We start from the raw sequence: 20285 nt of genomic DNA on the forward strand, positions 1-20285 counted from the left end.
GAATCGAATACGGTGAATCATGTGCCTCTTGCAAAATCAACTTCCTGATCTCCGGGTTGTTGGGTACATAAACACGGTCTTCAAACCATAGGGTGTCGTGCTCATCCTCACGAAATCCTTTAGCTTTTCCTTCTTTCATTTTCTCCTTTATAGAAGCAATCTCCTTGTTAGTTTTCTGAACTTCTCTGATTCTATTCATCAGAGTTGATTGAATTTCCAATGCTGCTACATAGCCTCTCGGAACTATTTCCATACATAGTTCACGAAAATTTTCTGCTAACTCCTTGGGTATTTCTCCCGTCATTAGTGTATTGACATGACTCTTACGGCTCAATGCGTCAGCTACTACATTAGCCTTCCCGGGATGATAATGCAATTTCATATCATAATCCTTGATGAGCTCCAACCATCTCCTTTGTCTGAGATTCAACTCCTTCTGCGTGAAAATGTACTTCAAACTCTTATGATCCGTGTACACCTCACAATGGTTTCCAATGAGGAAATGTCTCCATATCTTCAATGCATGCACTACGGCTGCTAACTCCAAATCATGCGTAGCATAATTCAATTCATGGGGCTTCAGTTGTCTTGAGGCATACGAAACAACTCTTCCTTCCTGCATAAGCACTGCTCCAAGTCCTCGACGTGAAGCGTCGCAATACACCTCATAATCCTTGGTTTGATCTGGCAAAATCAACACTGGTGAGGTAACCAAACGGTTTTTCAACTCCTGGAAACTTGCCTCACACTCCTCAGTCCATTTGAACTTAGTATCCTTCTTCAGTAACTCCGTCATAGGCTTTGCAATCTTTGAGAAATTCTCAATAAATCTCCGGTAGTATCCTGCGAGTCCAAGAAAACTCCGGATCTCTCCAACTGTTGTTGGGGCTTCCCACTTGGTCACGGTTTCAACTTTAGCGGGATCCACTACTATACCTTCTCCGGATATAACGTGTCCGAGGAATCCTACTTCCTTCAACCAAAACTCACATTTGCTGAACTTGGCATATAATTGATGTTCTCTGAGCTTTCCAAGTACCAAACACAAATGCTCCTTATGCTCCTCTTCATTCTTCGAATAAACCAGGATATCATCAATGAACACTACGACGAACTTATCCAAAAACTCCATAAACACTTTGTTCATCATGTTCATAAAATAGGCAGGCGCGTTAGTCAGACCAAATGACATAACGGTATACTCATACAGTCCATATCTTGTGGTGAATGCTGTCTTAGGTATATCTTGTTCTCAGATCTTCAACTGGTGGTATCCTAATCGCAAATCAATCTTGGAAAATACTTTAGCTCCTTGCAATCGATCAAACAGATCATTGATCATTGGTAGCGGGCACTTGTTCTTGATTGTTACTTCGTTCAATCCTCGATAATCAACAACCATTCTTAACGATCCATCCTTCTTCTCCACTAGAAGTACTGGTGATCCCCAAGGCAAAGAACTTGGGCGAATGTAACCTTTATCCAGTAACTCCTTAATCTGCTTCTTAATTTCCACCAAATCCTTTGCTGGCATCCTATATGGTCTCTTTGATATTGGCCCAGTGCCTGGTAAAAGCTCAATCAAAAACTCAATGTCTCTATCCAGTGGCATGCCTGGCAACTCTTCGGGAAATACATCAGGAAAATCCTTTACCACCGGTACTTCCTCCTGCACAACTCCTGATAAGGAATTTACTTGTGTCCTCTTTGGCACATGCCGGGATACATACTTGATCCTTCTCCCTTCTGGTGTGGTAAGCAAAATTGACTTACTAGCACACTCAATATTCCCTTCATACTCTGATAACCAATCCATGCCTAATATCACATCCAATCCTTGAGATTCCAATACTATTAGATCTGAGGGAAAAACGTAGTTACCAATCCTTAATGGTAACCGATCACACCATAGACTAGCCACATACTCTGCTCCTGGCGAGGTTACTAACATGGGTGACCTAAGGGCTTGGGTTGGTAGGGTATACTTATCCACAAATCCCCTTGATATGTATGAATGCGATGCACCACTATCAAAAAGAATGAGTGCAGTAAATGACTTAACCAAAAACTTACCTATTACTGCATCGGGCTGAGCTTCAACCTCCTCCACATTAACGTGGTTCACCTGTCCCCTGTTAAAAGGGTTCGACTTCTTTCTAGAACTTCCATTGCCATTTTGGCCTTCAGGACATTCATTTGCATAATGTCCTAACTTCGAACACTTATAGCAAGTGATGTGGCTCAAGTCCTTCTTGGCTGGGGTTGATGGGGTGCTGCGGTTATGGCCATTGCTTCCTCCATTCCCATTACCATTCTTGGTGCCATTGTGATTGTGCGAGCTACCTACTCCATGGGTATGCTGAAAATGTCCTCCCGGTCTAGGGGTAAAACGAGGTTTCTGCTGAGCTCCTGAATTATACTTTCCTTGTCCATACTTCCTCTTGCGGTTCTCAATCTGCTGCTGCTTCCCTTCAATCATAAGAGCACGATCTACCAACTCCTGGTAGTTGTTGAAGGTGGCTACCATCAACTGCATACTCAACTCATCATTCAGTCCTTCCAGGAATTTCTCCTGCTTAGCTGCATCCGTAGCAACGTCATCTGGGGCATAACGTGCTAGCTTACTAAACTCCTCCACATACTGGCCAACTGTCCATCCTCCTTGGCGCAAGTTACGAAACTCACGCTTCTTCATGGCCATTGCTCCTGCTGAAACATGGGCAGTATGAAAAGCCTGCTGAAACTGGTCCCATGTGACAGTGTCGACTGGGAAGGTGGTTGTGAAATTCTCCCACCAAGATGCTGCGGGTCCTTCTAACTGATGTGCGGCAAACTTAACCTTCTCCACATCTATGCATCCTGCTTTGGTCAACTCCCTAGTTATCTTGCGGAGCCAATCATCTGCTACTATCGGCTCGGTGCTACTGGAAAACACCGGCGGATTCAGCCTAAGAAAACGGGCTAAGTGGTCAACAGGTGGTGGTGGTGGTGGATTGTTGTTGTTGTTCCCCTGATTCTGATTCTGTACTAGCAACTGCATCAAGGTGTTCTGCTGCTGGATCAACTGGGTGAGCTCCGGCGGAAAGGCAAATCCGGGGTCACGTCTCAGAGGCATCTGAGGTTTTAGAAAAGATGAGATTTAAGAATAGAGGGGGTCTAAAGGGAAAACACTACCCATATGCACATGAGGAAAAAGCACACAATTCACTTCAATCAATCAAACAAGGACATACAATCGATCTAGCTATCGCAAAAGTGCTCGGACTACTATATTTACATGGTGGACTACTACTACTGATGAGGTGGTCTACTAGAAATATTCTACGATTGTAGACTCCATGATATCTGCTCCTACTTCATCAACATAGTCATCATTGCTACTATCTTGTTCCGAGTCGGTGCCGTCAATGATGATGTAGTCTTCCGGGCTAATCTCCTTGGGTTCCTCGTCTTCATCTACTAGTGTCGGGCCTCCCATAAATATTCCAATCTTCTTGATCAGATCGTCATTCTTCTCCACCAATACTTCAATTTCTTCTTCATAATCTTCACGTGTAGCCTTGAGTTCTTCCTCTAGTTCCTTGATTCTAGTCTTAGCCTTCTTCAGATCTATCATGTCGGCGCACATCTGATTCTCCTGTCGTCGAATGTGCTGATTTAACTCCTGAATAAAAGCTGCAATTGATCTATCTTTCCTGGTGCTGATCATCTCCCAGTGTTTATCTCGGCGCCCACAAATCTGGTAGATAGTATCCTTGAGATCCTTGCAGTAGACTTCTCCAATGCGTCCCATGGCGATGTGAGCTGCCATGCTCTTTCCTAGACTCCAAGTTGGTGCATCAAAAGAAAACTCTATGGGCTTAGTGACTGGCATGAACGTCCTTCCTGGAACTTGAACTTGAATCATCCAGCGCTCTTCTTCAGGTAAAGTGGCATTGTAGGTTCCCGTGAAGCTTGGTACTCCTATGTTCAGGTATCTAGTGACTTCCTTCAAGTGGCGTCCAAAGGGTGTATCCTCATCTAGTTGGGTGAACTTGTTCCTTGCATCCGCCATCCTAAAGAGTAGAAAAGATGAGAAGTCAGAAGAGAAGAGAGTGAGTAGTGATCTAGGTCTTTGGCTTAGTGGTCGTGTCCTACAGTCAGCGTGTGCTCTGATACCATCTCTGTAGCGACCAGACCTCAAACAGTCTGATCTCTGTGCTCCGGTGTCATCCCTGGATCAGTAATGCTGACACCACATAGTACTCGGAGGATTTATAGCAGAGTAGCAATCACACACTTATTACATCGAGTGTCTCAAAAGAGAACTTATTACAATAAATATGGCTTAAGGCCAACTAATAACGATAACAGCGGAAGGCTTGGAAGATAAGTGAGTCCATCAACTCCAACGGCATCACTGAGTATAGGACCACGACCTAAAACTCCTCAATCGTTGTCTGAAAAGTCTGCAACATTAACGTTGCAGCCCGAAATGGGTCAGCACATGGAATATGCTGGCAAGGTAACACATAGAGAGTAATGGAATGCAACAGCTATACTATATGCATATTTGGCCGGTGGAAAGCTCTATGGTTACAGTTTTTTTGCGTAAAGCCAATTTTTCCCTACTTCAAAGGAATAAATTTAATTACTATCGTGGTGGTTGTTAAACATTGAGAATGGTTGACAGCATTCCCAATCCCAATTAAATAACATCCTTAAAACCCAACAATATTAATTTACGGTAACATGTCGAGATTCACATGATAATCCAGGTACTAGATACTCAAGACGTCCATAACCGGGGACACGGCTAACCATGATTAGTTTATAACACTCTGCAGAGGTTTGCGCACTTTTCCCCACAAGACTCGATCGCCTCCGTTTGGTTTCTCGCACTACATGGTGTTTGAGAAGACGGATGACCGAGACATAGTCTTTCAGAAGCGCTAGCACCTTACGATCGGGTAGACCGTACCACCTACATCCCCTACATCTGCTAGTCTACCACTGTAAGAGTTCGCACAACTTAGTCAACTATGCCAGAGCCCATAATGGCTTGTGGCTGCACACGGAAGTTTCTAGTATGAATAATCTCATGATCCCTTTGAGCCTGGGTGGCGGTCCAAAAGAAAACAGGCAAGTCCTGGAAACCCCAGGTGCCTCAATCCACCCAGATGTGTGTTAGGTTGCCACCTTAGATAAACCCTTAATTAACAATCTCACATCTGTCATGGATTTCACTCACCCAATCCACGTCTACTAGCATAGCATGGCATAATAAGCAAACGTAGAAGTAACTCCCAAAGGTTTGATAATAACCAGGTAATAGGTACTACCTCATCTACATCCCATCCCACAATTTAATTAGATCCTAATCATGCAATGTGTGAGGATTGATCTAATGCAATAAAACTGGGTTGTAGAAAAAGGCATGATCAAAGTGTTACTTGCCTTGCTGATGATCCGCGAAACCTAGAGATTCGAAGTAACAGGCGGCGCACTCCGGGTATTCTATCGCAGACAAACAACAAGCATACAATAAGTACTCATCTAAAGCACAGGTAAAACTCACATAGAAGATCTAACCAGAAAGTTCAACTTAAGTACCCTGGTTTGCAAAAAGAATCAAATCGAACGAAGCAAAAGAAAACAAACGAGAAAGAAAACAACTTCGTTCTAGTAATCTGGATCTAGGGAAAATTTTACAGTAGCAAAAACTTGTTTAAGTTAGTTATTCGGAAAGAGGGTTTCGAGACGAAACTCCAGGCGCTTGAATCGCTTGATTCCGATAAACGAGCGAAAAGCTATACTAAAACGAAAATCGGATCAGAAATCATGATCAGAAAATAACCGCGAAAATCCGACGAAAAAGAAAAACGACGAACAGAATTTTTTTTACGGCACGGAAAACAAGGCGGCGGCGAACCTCGGGCGGCGCGCAACTCCGGCGGCGGCGGGCGGCGGCGGCTAGGGTTAGGTCAGGGGCGGCTGGCGGCTGGGCTTTCGGGCCCCGGGGCGGCGGCTTATATAGCCTCGGCCGGCGGTGTCCTGGCCGAGTACGGCCCAAAGTCGGTTTCGTTTTTTTAAATAATTCCGCTCGGAAGAAAAATAAAAAGAAATACTAAACGGACTCCAAAAATCACGAAATAAATTTTGCCGGGTTTCTAAAATCAAGACCGATAAAGTGAACATTTATCTAGGCCCAAACTACAACTTTGAAAAACACGCATTTTTCCTAAATTCAATTAAAAATACCGAAAAACTCTGAAATAAAACTTATTTGATTTTTTATTAAATCCTCAATATTTCTATATTTTGGGAAAGTCATTTTATTCCCTCTCTCATATTTTTGTAATAGAAATAATTGATGATAAAATAAATAAAATCAAATGATCCTGTTTACATAATTTGAGAAAACTCAAATATGTAAATAACGAAATCCCCAACTCTCTCCGTGGGTCCTTGAGTTGCTTAGGATTTTCTAGGATCAAAACCAAAAAGCATAATAAAATATGATATGCATGATGATCTAATGTATAACATTCCAAATTGAAAATTTGGGATGTTACAAAGCGAGTTCGCGCAAGGCCCCATTTGAAATTCTCTATGGCAGGAAGTGCCATACTCCTCTTAACTGGTCAGAGACTGGTGAACGTCAACTTCTTGGCAATGACTTGATCACAGAGGTAGAAGAGATGTGCAAAGTCATTCGTGATAATCTCAAAGCCGCGCAATCGCGTCAGAAGAGTTACTATGATAGCAAGCATCGTGACTTGGCTTTCGAGGTCGGAGACCATGTCTACCTCCGTGTCTCTTCAATGAAAGGTACTCGTTGCTTCGGTATCAAAGGGAAGCTTGCCCCTAGATACGTGGGTCCTTTCAAGATCGTCGGCAAGAGAGGCGATCTCGCCTATCAACTTGAGCTTCCCTCCAACTTTGCAAACGTGCATGACGTGTTTCATGTCTCTCAACTCCGCAAGTGTTTCAAGACTCCTGACTGCACCATCAACTTCGAAGACATTGATCTCCAAGAAGACCTGTCTTGTCGTGAGCACCCAGTTGCTATTCTTGAAGAAACGGAGCGCAAGACTCGCAACAATTCTATCAAATTCCTGAAAGTCAAGTGATCACATCATTCCGACCGTGAAGCCACCTGGGAACGCGAGGATCACCTCCGTTCTGAGTACCCGGAGTTTTTCCAGTCCTAGATCTCGGGACGAGATCCTTTCGTAGTGGTGGAGTGTTGTAACACCCCGGATGTAACCTGCCTTATCTGTATTCCAACTCTTACCGTTTCTGGCACTAAGTTATGTTATTTCCTCGTTGTCAGGTTTTTGCCTCCGTGTGTTTTGTCTTTGTCATGCATCTCATATCATGTCATCATGTGCATTGCATTTGTATACGTGTTCGTCTCATGCATCCGAGCATTTTCCCCGTTGTCCATTTTGCATTCCGGCGCTCCTATGTCCTCCGGTGGTCCTTTCTACCTCTTTTCGTGTGTGGGTGTTAAACGTTTTCGGATTGGACCGATACTTGCTAAGCGGCCTTGGTTTACTACCGGTAGACCGCCTGTCAAGTTTCGTGCCATTTGGACTTCGTTTAATACTCCAACGGTTAACCGAGGGACCGAAAAGGCCTCATGTGTGTTGTAGCCCAACACCCCTTCAAAGTGGCCCAAAACCCACCTAAAAATCCTCCATCATCTAGATCGTTCGATCACAATCGCGTGGCCACAAACCGCACCTCATTTGGAGCTTCCTAGCTCCCTCTACCTCTATAAATAGGTCCCTCCCCGAAAATCCCGGGTCTCCTCTCCCCCTAACCCTAAAAATCCGCCCGCGCCGCGCCAGACACGTCCGATTCCAGCCGGATGCATCGCCGCGGCCAACCACCTGCCGCCACGTGTTGCCGCCGCACTCCTCCCGCCGCCGGCCCGGGAAGCCCACTCCGGGCCCCTGCGGCCCATCGCCCGCGCGCCGCCCTCCCCGCGCCTGGCCGCAGCGCGCCGCCGCCCCGACCGGCTCCGGTCCCCGCGCCGCCCCTCGCCGACAAGCCGCTAGCAAGCCGCGCCACCACCGTCCCACACCTCACTCCGGCCGGCCTCCTACGACTCCGGCCGATCCCCGCCGCCGTCCTCCTCCATGCCGTCAAGCTGAAGCCGCCGTCCTCCTCCTCGACGCCGGTGCCAGTCCAGCGACGATTCCGGCGACCTCGGCAAGTCCGGCCACCGCCGCGGCCATTTCCGGCAAACCTCGTCGCGCGAAGCTACAGTGCCGCCGGCTGGATCCAGATCTAGATCCCCTCTCTGTTGACTTTTTCGTCCCTAACCCTAACTTTTATGCATACTTTGACATGCCATAACTTCCTCATCGTAGTTCTAATTCGTGCGTGTAGCATATCAAAATGTTCGTCTCGAAGAGTACATCATTTCATCTCTTTGCATCATTTTCATTTGAGCTCATCTTGACGAAATCCTGTTGGAAGAGGGCTATGTGATGATAGTTTCAGATCTGTTTCAGCAAATGCACTTTTGTCATTTTTGCCATGATTAATGTGTACATGCTATGATCCTGAGCTCTACATGTGTTTTGAAGAATGCCATGCCATCTTTACAGAGGTGTATGTCATGTATTTTCGTGATCTCTGTGGTGACTAGCACAAGCATTTAAAGTAGCTTACTCAATGTTGCTGATTTCCAGGGACTTCGAATTTCACTAAGTCCTTGCCCTGCCATTATTCTTATGTCATATGTTCATGTTGATTCCTAGTGATCCGTGCCTCTTTTGAGCATGATCAGTAAGGATGTTTTGTAGATATTGTGGTGCTCTATCCATCCATGTCTTTGTTTGCAATTATGGATCACCCTAGCTTGAGTCAATCGAGCTCTACTTTTGCTATAAACTGTTCCTGACAGATTGTTAACATGTTTTGCAATTTTGCCAAGCTTGTTGTTGTTGATCCGTGCATGCTATGTTGTTGTTATTGCCATGTTTAGCTTCTATGCCATGTCTACTTGATGGGTGTATGCTTAGATTATCATGCCATGCTTTGTAGTGAGTGCATCGAGCTCGTAAACATGCCTACTCGTTTTCTGTTTTGCCATGCTCCAGTTTTTCAGTAAGTCTGAAACCTGTAATATTTTGCACTTTTGCCATGCTTGTTTGAGCTTGCTATTGAGCGAACTAGCCGTAGCTCAGTGTTCATATTTTGTCAAGCATCATGAGTGAATACCTGCCATGTATTTTGTTGTCATGTTGGAGTGCTGTAGCATATTGTTCTTGATGCATTTAGAAGGCTACTTGCTGTTAATCGCAGACCGGTGCCATATTTGTTTTGCTTGCCATTTCCAAACAGTGCATCCGATTCCGGTGATCTTTATATCGATTTCGACCGAAATCACCTCCCCTTTCCAGTGGCACTCTTGGATTTCCAAGTTGAGGCCTGGTTCTATCATTCCTTTCCAAATCTTGCATATGCATCACATATCGCATCCCGCATATCATACCATGTTTGCATCATGTTGCTTGAGCATTGCACGTGGTTGATTGTGTTCCTTTTGCTTGTTGTTCTTGCTTGGGTAGGGTTGGGAGACGAGTACGTCATCGAGGAGCCCGTTGAGTATGCTTTCGAGGATCAGGGCAACTTTGAGAACTTTGCAGGCAAGATGACCATACCCTCGAAATCACTTCTATCTTTGCTTGCTAGATGCTCGCCCTTTTGTTATGTCTATGCTACGATACCTACCACCTGCTTATCATGCCTCCCATATTGCCATGTCAAACCTCTAACCCACCTTGACATAGCAAACTGTTGTTTGGTTATGTTACCGCTTTGCTCAGCCCCTCTTATAGTGTTGCTAGTTGCAGGTGAAGATTGGAGATCGTTCCTTGTTGGAACATGTTTATTGTTGGGATATCATCATATTATCTTGTTTATCTTAATGCACCTATATACTTGGTAAAGGGTGGAAGGCTCGGCCTTATGCCTGGTGTTTTGTTACACTCTTGCCGCCCTAGTTTCCGTCATATCGGTGTTATGTTCCCAGATTTTGCGTTCCTTACACGGTTGGGTTATAATGGGAACCCCTTGACAGTTCTCCTTGAATAAAACTCTTCCTGCAATGCCCAACCTTGGTTTTACCATTTGCCACCTAGCCTCTTTTTCCCTTGGGTTTCCGGAGCCCGAGGGTCATCTTTATTAACCCCCCCGGACAGTGCTCCTCTGAGTGTTGGTCCAAACTGAGCTGCCTGCGGGGCCACCTCGGGGAAACTTGAGGGTTGGTTTTACTCGTAGCTAGTCTCATCTGAGTGTGCCCTGAGAATGAGATATGTGCAGCTCCTATCGGGATTTGTCGGCACATTCGGGCGGTGTTGCTGGATTTGTTTTAGCATTGTCGAGATGTCTTGTAACCGGGATGCCGAGTCTGATCGGATTGTCTTGGGAGAAGGAATATCCTTCGTTGGCCGTGAGAGCTTGTGATGGGCTAAGTTGGGACTCCCCTGTAGGGATTTGAACTTTCGAAAGCCGTGCCCGCGGTTATGGGCAGATGGGAATTTGTTAATGTCCGGTTGTAGATAACCTGAAACTTAACTTAATTAAAGTGCACCAACCGCATGTGTAACCGTGATGGTCTCTTCTCGGCGGAGTCCGGGAAGTGAACACGGTGTTGGAGTAATGTTTGACGTAGGTTGTTCTAGGATCACTTCTTGATCATAGTTGTTCGACCGTGCTTTTGCTTTCTCTTCTCGCTCTCATTTCCGTATGTTTAGCCACCATATATGCTAGTCGCTTGCTGCAGCTCCACGTCATACCTTTACCCTACCTATAAGCTTAAATAGTCTTGATCGCGAGGGTGTGAGATTGCTGAGTCCCCATGACTCACAGATTACTTCCAAAACTAGATGCAGGGACCGATGATACCGCTCCAGATGTTATGACCGAGCTCAAGTGGGAGTTCGATGAAGACTCTCTTCTTTACTACGTGTCTTTCCCAGATGATCAGTAGTGGTGCCCAGTTGGGGCGATCGGGGACTATGTTGCATTTGGGGTTTATCTTCATTTTGGTTCCGTAGTCGGACCTTGAGTGTATTTGGATGAATGTAATGTTATTTATGCTATTTGTGTGATGTGGCGAGTGTAAGCCAACTATGTTACTCTTATTCCCTTATTGTATTACATGGGTTGTTGTGAAGATTACCTCACTTGCGACATTGCTTTCAATGCGGTTATGCCTCTAAGTCGTGCTTCGACACGTGGGAGATATAGCCGCATCGAGGGCGTTACATGCTTGTTCTTGAATATCCACTTGGTTCCAATGACATTATGGTTCCCCGTTGGCCTTGGCACCAATCTCCACACCTTGTTGTGCTCGAAGTTGTTGAGTTCTTCATGCATGGCATTAAGCCAATTCGGATCTTCGAGCGCCTCATAGACCTTTTTGGGTTCAACACAAGAGACAAACACGTGATGTTCACAATAGTTTGCCAATTGTCTATGAGTGCTTACCCCCTTTAGAATGCTTCCAAGAACATTTGTCATGAGATGGCCCTTGGTAGAGAGCTTGGATGCAATCTTGGCGGCACGACGCTCCAATTCCTCCTCAGGAGTGAGATGAGGAGCGGTTACTTGATCATCTTGAGCGTCGTCTTGAGCTTGTTCTTGATATTGAGCTTGCTCTTGATCTTGAACTTGCTCTTGATCTTAAACTTGCTCGGAGGAGAGAACTTGACCTTGGGCATCACTTGGTGGTTCAACACCATCTTGAGGTTGATCTTGCCCTTGGTCTTGTTCATGAGGTTGAGGGCCTTCACTTTGTTCTTCGGAAGCATGTGGGCCTTGGGTTGGTGATCGTTCCACTTGGGTGGAACATTGTCCTTCTCCTTGGTCCACAAGGGGTTCCTCAATGGGTAGGATAAAACCAACACCCATTCTTCTTATAGCTCCGGGAGGAATTTCATCACCTACGTCACAAGTGCCACTTTGCTCCACATGGGAGCCATTATTCTCATCAAACTCCACGTTATGTGTCTCCTCAATAAGTCTCGTGGACTTATTGAGGACACGGTAAGCTTGAGAGTTTGTAGCATAACCAACAAATATGCCCTCATAAGCTCTAGCCTCAAATTTGGAAAACGAACACCTTTCTTGAGAATGAAACACTTACACCCGAACACCCGGAAGTACTTGAGGTTGGGCTTGTTACCGGTGAGTATCTTATATGGAGTCTTGTTCAAGCCTTTGTGGAGATAGAGCCGATTGGATGCATGACACGCGGTGTTGATGGCTTCGGCCCAAAAGTTGTATGGAGACTTGAACTCCGCCATCATGGTCCTTGCCGCATCCATCAATGTCCGGTTCTTCCTCTCCGCTACACCATTTTGTTGAGGGGTGTAAGGTGCAGAATATTGATGCTTGATCCCCTCATCACTAAGAAACTCATCCAAGGTGTAGTTCTTGAACTCGGTGCGGTTGTCACTTTTAATTGTCAAGATCTTTGCATTGTGTTGTCATTGAGCTTCATTGGCAAAGTCAATGATGGTTTGTTGGGTCTCCCTCTTCCTCTTGAAGAAGTACACCCAAGTGTATCTTGAATAGTCATCCACAATCACCAAGCAATACTTTCTACCCCCAAGACTATCAAAGGATGGAGGCCCGAAGAGATCCAAGTGAAGGAGCTCCAAAGGCCTCTTTGAGTAAATGATAGTCGTGGGAGGGAGAGCCTTCTCATGTAACTTTCCTTCGATACAAGCACTGCAAGCACGATCTTTGGCAAAACTAACATTTGTTAGTCCATGGACATGGTCCCCCTTAAGAAGACTTTGCAAAGATCTCATATTGACATGGGCTAAACGGCGATGCCAAAGCCATCCCACATCAACTTTAGCCATTAGGCATGTCGCGGTCTTAGTGGGTCGCCCCGAAAAGTTAATCACATAGAGAACATTCTCGACATGCCCAACAAAGGCTACTTTAAGAGTCTTGCTCCACAAGAGGGCCATGGTATCAATATCAAAGAAGGTGGCAAAGCCCATGATTGCAAGTTGACGAACAGAAAATAAATTGTATGCAAGGGACTCAACAAGCATGACCTTCTCGATCGTGAGATCATGAGAAATGACAACCTTGACAAGCCCCAATACCTTAGAGGACGAGGTATCACCCAACTCGACATTGGTGGGCATAGATGGCTTCTTTTGCACATCCACCACCAAGTCCTTGCTTCCGGTCATATGATTAGTGGCTCCACTATCGAGCAACCATAATCCTCCACCGGAAGCAAACACCTACAAGAGATCAATGCTTGGTTTTAGGTACCCATTTAGTAATGGGTCCTTTGATGTTAGTGACAAGGGTCTTAGGAAACCAAATAGACCATTCAATGTACTCATAAGGAGAACCAACAAATTTAGCATAAACATGCCCATCATGAGCACGTCATAACACATAGGAAGGGTTAAAGTCGCCATCTTTGTTGGAAGGGGTGGCATTGCCCTTCTTGATACCAGCACCCTTCACATTGTTCTTCTTATCCTTATAGGCACCCTCTCCCTCTTTGACAAAAGTTTGCATGAGAGGAGGAGGTTGTTTGGCCTTGTCATTCTTCTTCTTGTTCTTGGACTTGGGTGCAAACCCAATCCCTTCCTTGGCCACAACTTCCTTTTGATTGCTCAAAAGATCGCCGAGGTTCTTCTCATCTTGTATGCCCGACACAAGGCCTTTCTCAAGTTGCTTCTTCAACTTTGCATTCTCCTCAACAAGATGCACATGCTCACAACAAGGATTAGTAGCATTTGCGTTATCAATTAAAACCATATGAGGGAAAGTGGCTTTCTCCATGGTTAGCCTCACTTGGAGTTGATCATGAGACTCTTTAAGACTAGCATGAGTACTCTTCAAGGCCTTGTGAGCCTTGTCAAGTATATCAAACTCCTCCTCGAGTCTAGCAAGATCAACACCAAGTTTGGCCTTCTCGGAATTTAGCACACGAGACACAACAAGAGCATGATCAAGATCTTTCTTTAATTTAGCATGGTCATCATTGTGTGACTCCTCAAGAGCTAAGTGATGACCACACTCTTCTCAAGAGCATTAGAGAGATCCGATATCTCTTCAGCATACACTACAAAAAAAGACACATCCGTGACATTTTGGGCCGAACGAATTTTTTTGTCATACTTATGACACTTCTATGATGATAATTGTGACAAAACCCGGTATCATCATAGATGTGGTGGGCTCCTACTTCTATGACAAAAAATCATGACAGAAAATGTGCTTTTCGTCCTGGGCGGGCCAGAGACACAGCTGCATGACATTCTTTGGGCCGTCCATGACGGAAAAAACCATGGTAGAAGCGAGGGCGAGGAAAATATCGGGGTGTTCCTGATTACGGTGGGTGGTCGGGGCCGAGCGATGCGGGTTTCTCTCGTACACGGACACGCATGGGTGCGAGGCATTGGGATCTAACTAAACCCAAGCGAGGCGTTGGGATCTAACTGAACCCGAGCGATTGCACTGCATGCTACACGTTACTGAACCCGAGCGATCGATCGATGGCTGTTAACTGAACCCGATCAAGCGATTCCTTCGCTACTGCTGCTAACTAAAGCCGATTGATGCTGCCTCTGGATGAACAGTGAGCGTTGCGCAGGGGGGGGGGTTGGATGAACAGTTCCCAGTGGGGGTGGATGAACAGGACCCCGTGGTGTTGCCTCTAGATGAATAGGACCCCGATCGATCGACCCGGTTGGGGCTGGATGAATAGGACCCTGTGGAGGGCAGGATGAACAGGACCACCCCATGGAGGGCTGGATGAACAATAGATGGTGGAGGGCTGGATGAACAGTAGCCCGTGGAGGGGTGGTTGAACAGGAGCCCGTGGAGAGGGCTGGTTGAACATGTTGGAAATATGCCCTAGAGGCAATAATAAATTGGTTATTATTATATTTCATTGTTCATGATAACCGTTTATTATCCATGCTAGAATTGTATTGCTAGGAAACTCAGATACATGTGTGGATACATAGACAACACCATGTCCCTAGTAAGCCTCTAGTTGACTAGCTCGTTGATCAATAAGATGGTTACGGTTTCCTGACCATGGACATTGGATGTCGTTGATAACGGGATCACATCATTAGGAGAATGATGTGATGGACAAGACCCAATCCTAAGCCCAGCACAAAGATCGTGTAGTTCGTATGCTAAAGCTTTTCTAATGTCAAGTATCATTTCCTTAGACCATGAGATTGTGCAACTCCCGGATACCGTAGGAGTGCTTTGGGTGTGCCAAACGTCACAACTTAACTGGGTGGCTATAAAGGTTCACTACAGGTATCTCCGAAAGTGTCTGTTGGGTTGGCACGAATCGAGACTGGGATTTGTCACTCCGTGTAAACAGAGAGGTATCTCTGGGCCCACTCGGTAGGACATCATCATAATGTGCACAATGTGACGAAGGAGTTGATCACGGGATGATGTGTTACGGAACGAGTAAAGTGACTTGCCGGTAACGAGATTGAACAAGGTATCGGATACCGACGATCGAATCTCGGGCAAGTACAATACTGCTGGACAAAGGGAATTGTATACGGGATTGATTGAATCCTCGACATCGTGGTTCATCCGATGAGATCATCGTGGAACATGTGGGAGCCAACATGGGTATCCAGATCCCACTGTTGGTTATTGGCCAGAGAGTTGTCTCGGTCATGTCTGCATGGTTCCCGAACCCGTAGGGTCTACACACTTAAGGTTCGGTGACGCTAGAGTTGTTATGGGAAATAGTATGTGGTTACCGAAGGTTGTTCGGAGTCCCGGATGAGATCCCGGACATGACGAGGAGCTCCGGAATGGTCCGAAGGTGAAGATCGGTATATTGGACGAAGGGTATTGGAGTCCGGAATTGTTCCGGGGGTACCAGGTGATGACCAGCGTGTCCGAAAGGGGTTTCGGAGGCCCCGGCAAGCGTTGGGGGGCCTTATGGGCCAAGGGGAGAGGGCACATCAGCCCACTGGGCTGAGCACCCCTCCCACCCCATCTCATGTAACCAGGAGAGGTGGGGGCGCCACTCCTAGGGCAGCCGCCCCTCCCGGCTTGGGGGGCAAGTTTCCTAGGGGGTGGGGGCGCCCAAACCCATCTAGGGTTTCCCCTGTGGCCGCCGCCCCTCCCCTAGGGAACCCTAGGGCGCCTCCCCCTCCTCCCTTCCCCCTATATATAGTGAGGGAGAGAGAGGGCAGCCGCACCTCTTCCCTGGCGCAGCCCTCCCTCCTCCTACACCTCCTCCTCCTCCATAGTGCTTGGCGAAGCCCTGCTGGAGAACCACGAGCTCCATAGACACCATGCCGTCGTGCTGCTGGAGTTCTCCCTCAACTTCTCCTCTCCCCTTGCTGGATCAAGAAGGAGGAGACGTCTCCCAACCGTACGTGTGTTGAACGCGGAGGTGCCGTCAGTTCGGCGCTAGGATCATCGGTGATTTGGATCACGACGAGTACGACTCCATCGACCCCGTTCACTTGAACGCTTCCGCTTAGCGATCTACAAGGGTATGTAGATGCACTCTCCTTCCCCTCGTTGCTAGATTACTCCATAGATTGATCTTGGTGATGCGTAGATAATTTTGAATTTCTGCTACGATCCCCAACAGTGGCATCATGAGCAAGGTCTATGCGTAGTTTCTATGCACGAGTAGAACACAAAGCAGTTGTGGGCATCGATATTGTCAGTTTACTTGCCGTTACTAGTCTTATCTTGATTCGGCGGCATCGTGGGATGAAGTGGCCCGGACCGACCTTACATGTACTCTTACGTGAGACTGGTTCCACCGACTGACATGCACTAGTTGCATAAGGTGGCTAGCGGGTGTCTGTATCTCCCACTTTAGTCGGATCGGATTCGATGAAAAGGGTCCTTGTAAGTGCATCTAGTGCCACCCCTAGTTGGTTTTGGAGTATTGACGACAAACCTAGTTGAGGGACTAATGTGTTTGTGAGAATTGCAGGATAACACAGGTAGAAGTCCCTCATTGATTCGGTTTTACTACCAGAGATGACCCCTAAAAATGTATGAATACATTGAAGACAAAGGTGGTATATGAAGATATTCACATTGAAGACTATGACAAAAGAAGACACGTTATGAAGCCTATGGAGCTCGAAGACTTAGATCTTTCGTAGTTCTTTTTCTTTTGTGTTGAGTCATAGGAACCACCGTACTGTTAAGTGGGGTCCAGGAGAACCAGTCAGAATGACTGAAGTGATGCCTAAACAAAAAAACCTATGTCTTCGAGTGAAGATAATGAGAGCAAATCTTGTCCAGAGCCGGACAAGTCAGCTTTGCTTGTAGCCCAAGTAAAGTTGCCATGAGAGTTTGAAATCTGACCGTTGAGACACGTGTCAGTTCCTTAGTGACCCAGGGTCATTTCGGACAAATCAGGCCGGGTTGCCAAGTGGCTATAAATAGCCCACCCCCTACAAGCATAAACGGTTGGCTGCTCAGATTTCAATGCACGGCTTTTGTCGTTTGAGAGCAACCCACCTCGAAGCCTTTGAGAGAAAATTCCTAGCGAGGAGAAAAGCCCTAACCACCCAGAGCCAGAGTAAATTGGGCATCACTTAAGTCTTCTTGTCTGTGTGATCTGAAGACTTATTACACTTGAGGACTGTGAATCCTCCAGACGGTTAGGCGTCGCATTCAGAGCATCCAAGAGACATTGTGGATTGCCAGTGAACGAAGTTTGTGAAGGTTTGGGAGTCTACCTTGAAGACTTACCAGAGTGATTGGGCGAGGACTAAGTGACCTTAGCTCTAGGAGAATACGGTGAGGACTTGGTGTCCTGAACTGTGTGTTCAGGACTGGGTGTCCGGGACTGTGTGTCCTAAGGTTTAAATACCTAGCCGCTCCAACCAGATGTACAGTTGTCACAGCAACTGGAACTGGTCCAACATATCATTGTCTTCAACGAGTCACTGGTTACATCTTACCTTCCTTTTCTTACTGTTACTCATTGTGAAGACATTGCATGCTTGCTTTATCTTTTGTCTTCACAACATGAATGTATGATCTGTTTGGCTTCATAACTTCTTCCTACCTGATCCTTATTACACTGCAGCTGTTTGTCGTTGTGCTTTCACTCTATTGAATACTTGACCATGGCTGGCCTAGTGTAATCTAACTTCCGCTGCATAGTAATAGGCATAATCTTCGCTGTTTGTCTTCATAACTCCCACGTTTTGAAGACTTTCATAAAAAATCGCCTATTCACCCGCCCTCTAGTCGATATAACGCACTTTCAATTGGTATTAGAGCAAGGTGCTCCCTTGTTCTGTGTGATTCGGTTTAACCATCTGGAGTTTTAGCTATGTCAACTGCAGGGATAATCAAAGTCTCCGCTGCGTGCCCCGTCTTCGATGGAACTGAATATCCCTACTGGAAGAATAAGATGCGCATGCATCTTGAAGCCATTGACGTCGACCTATGGTATGTCGTCGAGAATGGCGTTCCCAAGGCTGGAGAAGGTGTCACTGCTGCTGATGTCAAGAAGTTCACTCAACTGGACTCTACTGCCAAAAATATCATCAGTGGTCATCTGACAAAAGGACAGTATGGCTGTGTGAGTGCCTTGAAGACATCCAAGCTGGTCTGGGACTGGCTCTCCAAGGTCAATGAAGGCATCTCAACCTAGAGGGATCAGAGAATCAGTGTTCTTCGCAACCTCTTCAACCGCTTCAAGCAAAATGACAATGAGAATGTCCAGCACACATTTGACCGGCTCACTGACATCACAAATGAGCTTCAAGCCCTCAGCGCCACTGAGATCACCAAACATGAAATCGTCAAGACGCTGCTGAGATCACTTGATAGTTCGTTTGACATCCTAGCCCTGATGATTCAAGAACGTCCTGATTTCAAGACACTCGATCCGTCTGACATACTTGAGAGGCTCAACACACATGAGTTTTAGCTTTCTGAGAAAAGAGATATCTACGGTCCAAACTATGGGCGAACTCGTGCCTTGAAGGCAAAAGCTGTTTCCTCATCTGAAGAAGAATCTGACAGCAGTTCTGATGATCCTGAAGACATTGGAAGGGAACTTGCAATGCTAGTGAAGAAGTTCCAAAAATTCACCAAGAAGAAAGGCTTCAGAAAATCTTCACGATCAAGCTCAAGGAATGATGAAGCTTCTGCTCATGACTACAAGAAGAAAACATGTCACAAGTGCAAGAAAACTGGACACTTCATCTCTGAGTGTCCACAGTGGGACAATGAGAACAGAAGGAAGAAGAAGAGCAAGGAATATGATTCTGACGACAAAAAGAAGAAGAAATAATCAAAGTCTTCTTCCAAGTCTTCCTCAAAGTCTTCATCACACAAGAGGAGCTCATCTGGCAAGGCACGTGCGTTTGTTGGCAAGGAAATGGATTCAGAGGAGGAGTCTGCTTCTGAGGAGGCAGAGGCGGAGTCTGAGGAGGAGTCTGATTCTGGCATTGCAGTCTGGCTACAGCATACGTCGCCAAGTCCATCTTCAACACTGAAGACAATGACTTCATCACCGACACTGATGCAAATAACAAGAACGACTCCACTCCTACCTACTGCTTCATGGCACGCGGTGCCAAGGTAAACACACGCACTACTCGCTATCAAACATCTAGTGACGATGACTCTGACTGTGATTCAAAACCCAGCTACAAAACACTTGCTAAAATTGCAACTGAACAACAGAAAGCTATGGAACATATTCAAAAACTGTTAGACAGAAGCGATGATCTGTTGGGTGCTGAAATGACTCGATCTGAATCCTTAATTGAAGACATAAAAAATCTTCACGTTAAGTATCAGGAACTTGAAGATCGTCTTGATACTCTCTCAACAACTCATGAGAAGCTTTCCTATGATTATCTTCAAAGGAAGCAAGAACTTGAGAAATTGAGAGCGGCTCATGAAGATCTTCAAAAGGAAAATGAGTCACTTCGCGCCGAACAGATCAGTTCCGCTCAGGAAGGATTTGAACCACCATGTCTTAAATGCATTGAGCGTGATAATGCTACTTCTGTTGCTGAATGTTCCACTGCTACTGCTATTCCAATATCTTCAACTGTTGATGTGGTAACTAACCCCTCTGCTGAGGATACCACTGCTACTGCTGATGAGAATGCTAGGTTGAAGACATTGCTTGAAACAGGGATGTACAAAAGTCTTAAAGGACATCAGAAATTATGTGATGTCCTCAAGAAGCAGATTCTGAACCGAAACCCTAGGAAAGAGGGTGTTGGGTTCGTGAGGAAAATAAATGCAAATGG

This window comes from Triticum urartu, chromosome 1A, assembly GCF_056163025.1.
Source record: "Triticum urartu cultivar PI428250 chromosome 1A, HENAU_Tu73, whole genome shotgun sequence".
NCBI classification, from domain to species: Eukaryota; Viridiplantae; Streptophyta; class Magnoliopsida; order Poales; family Poaceae; genus Triticum; species Triticum urartu.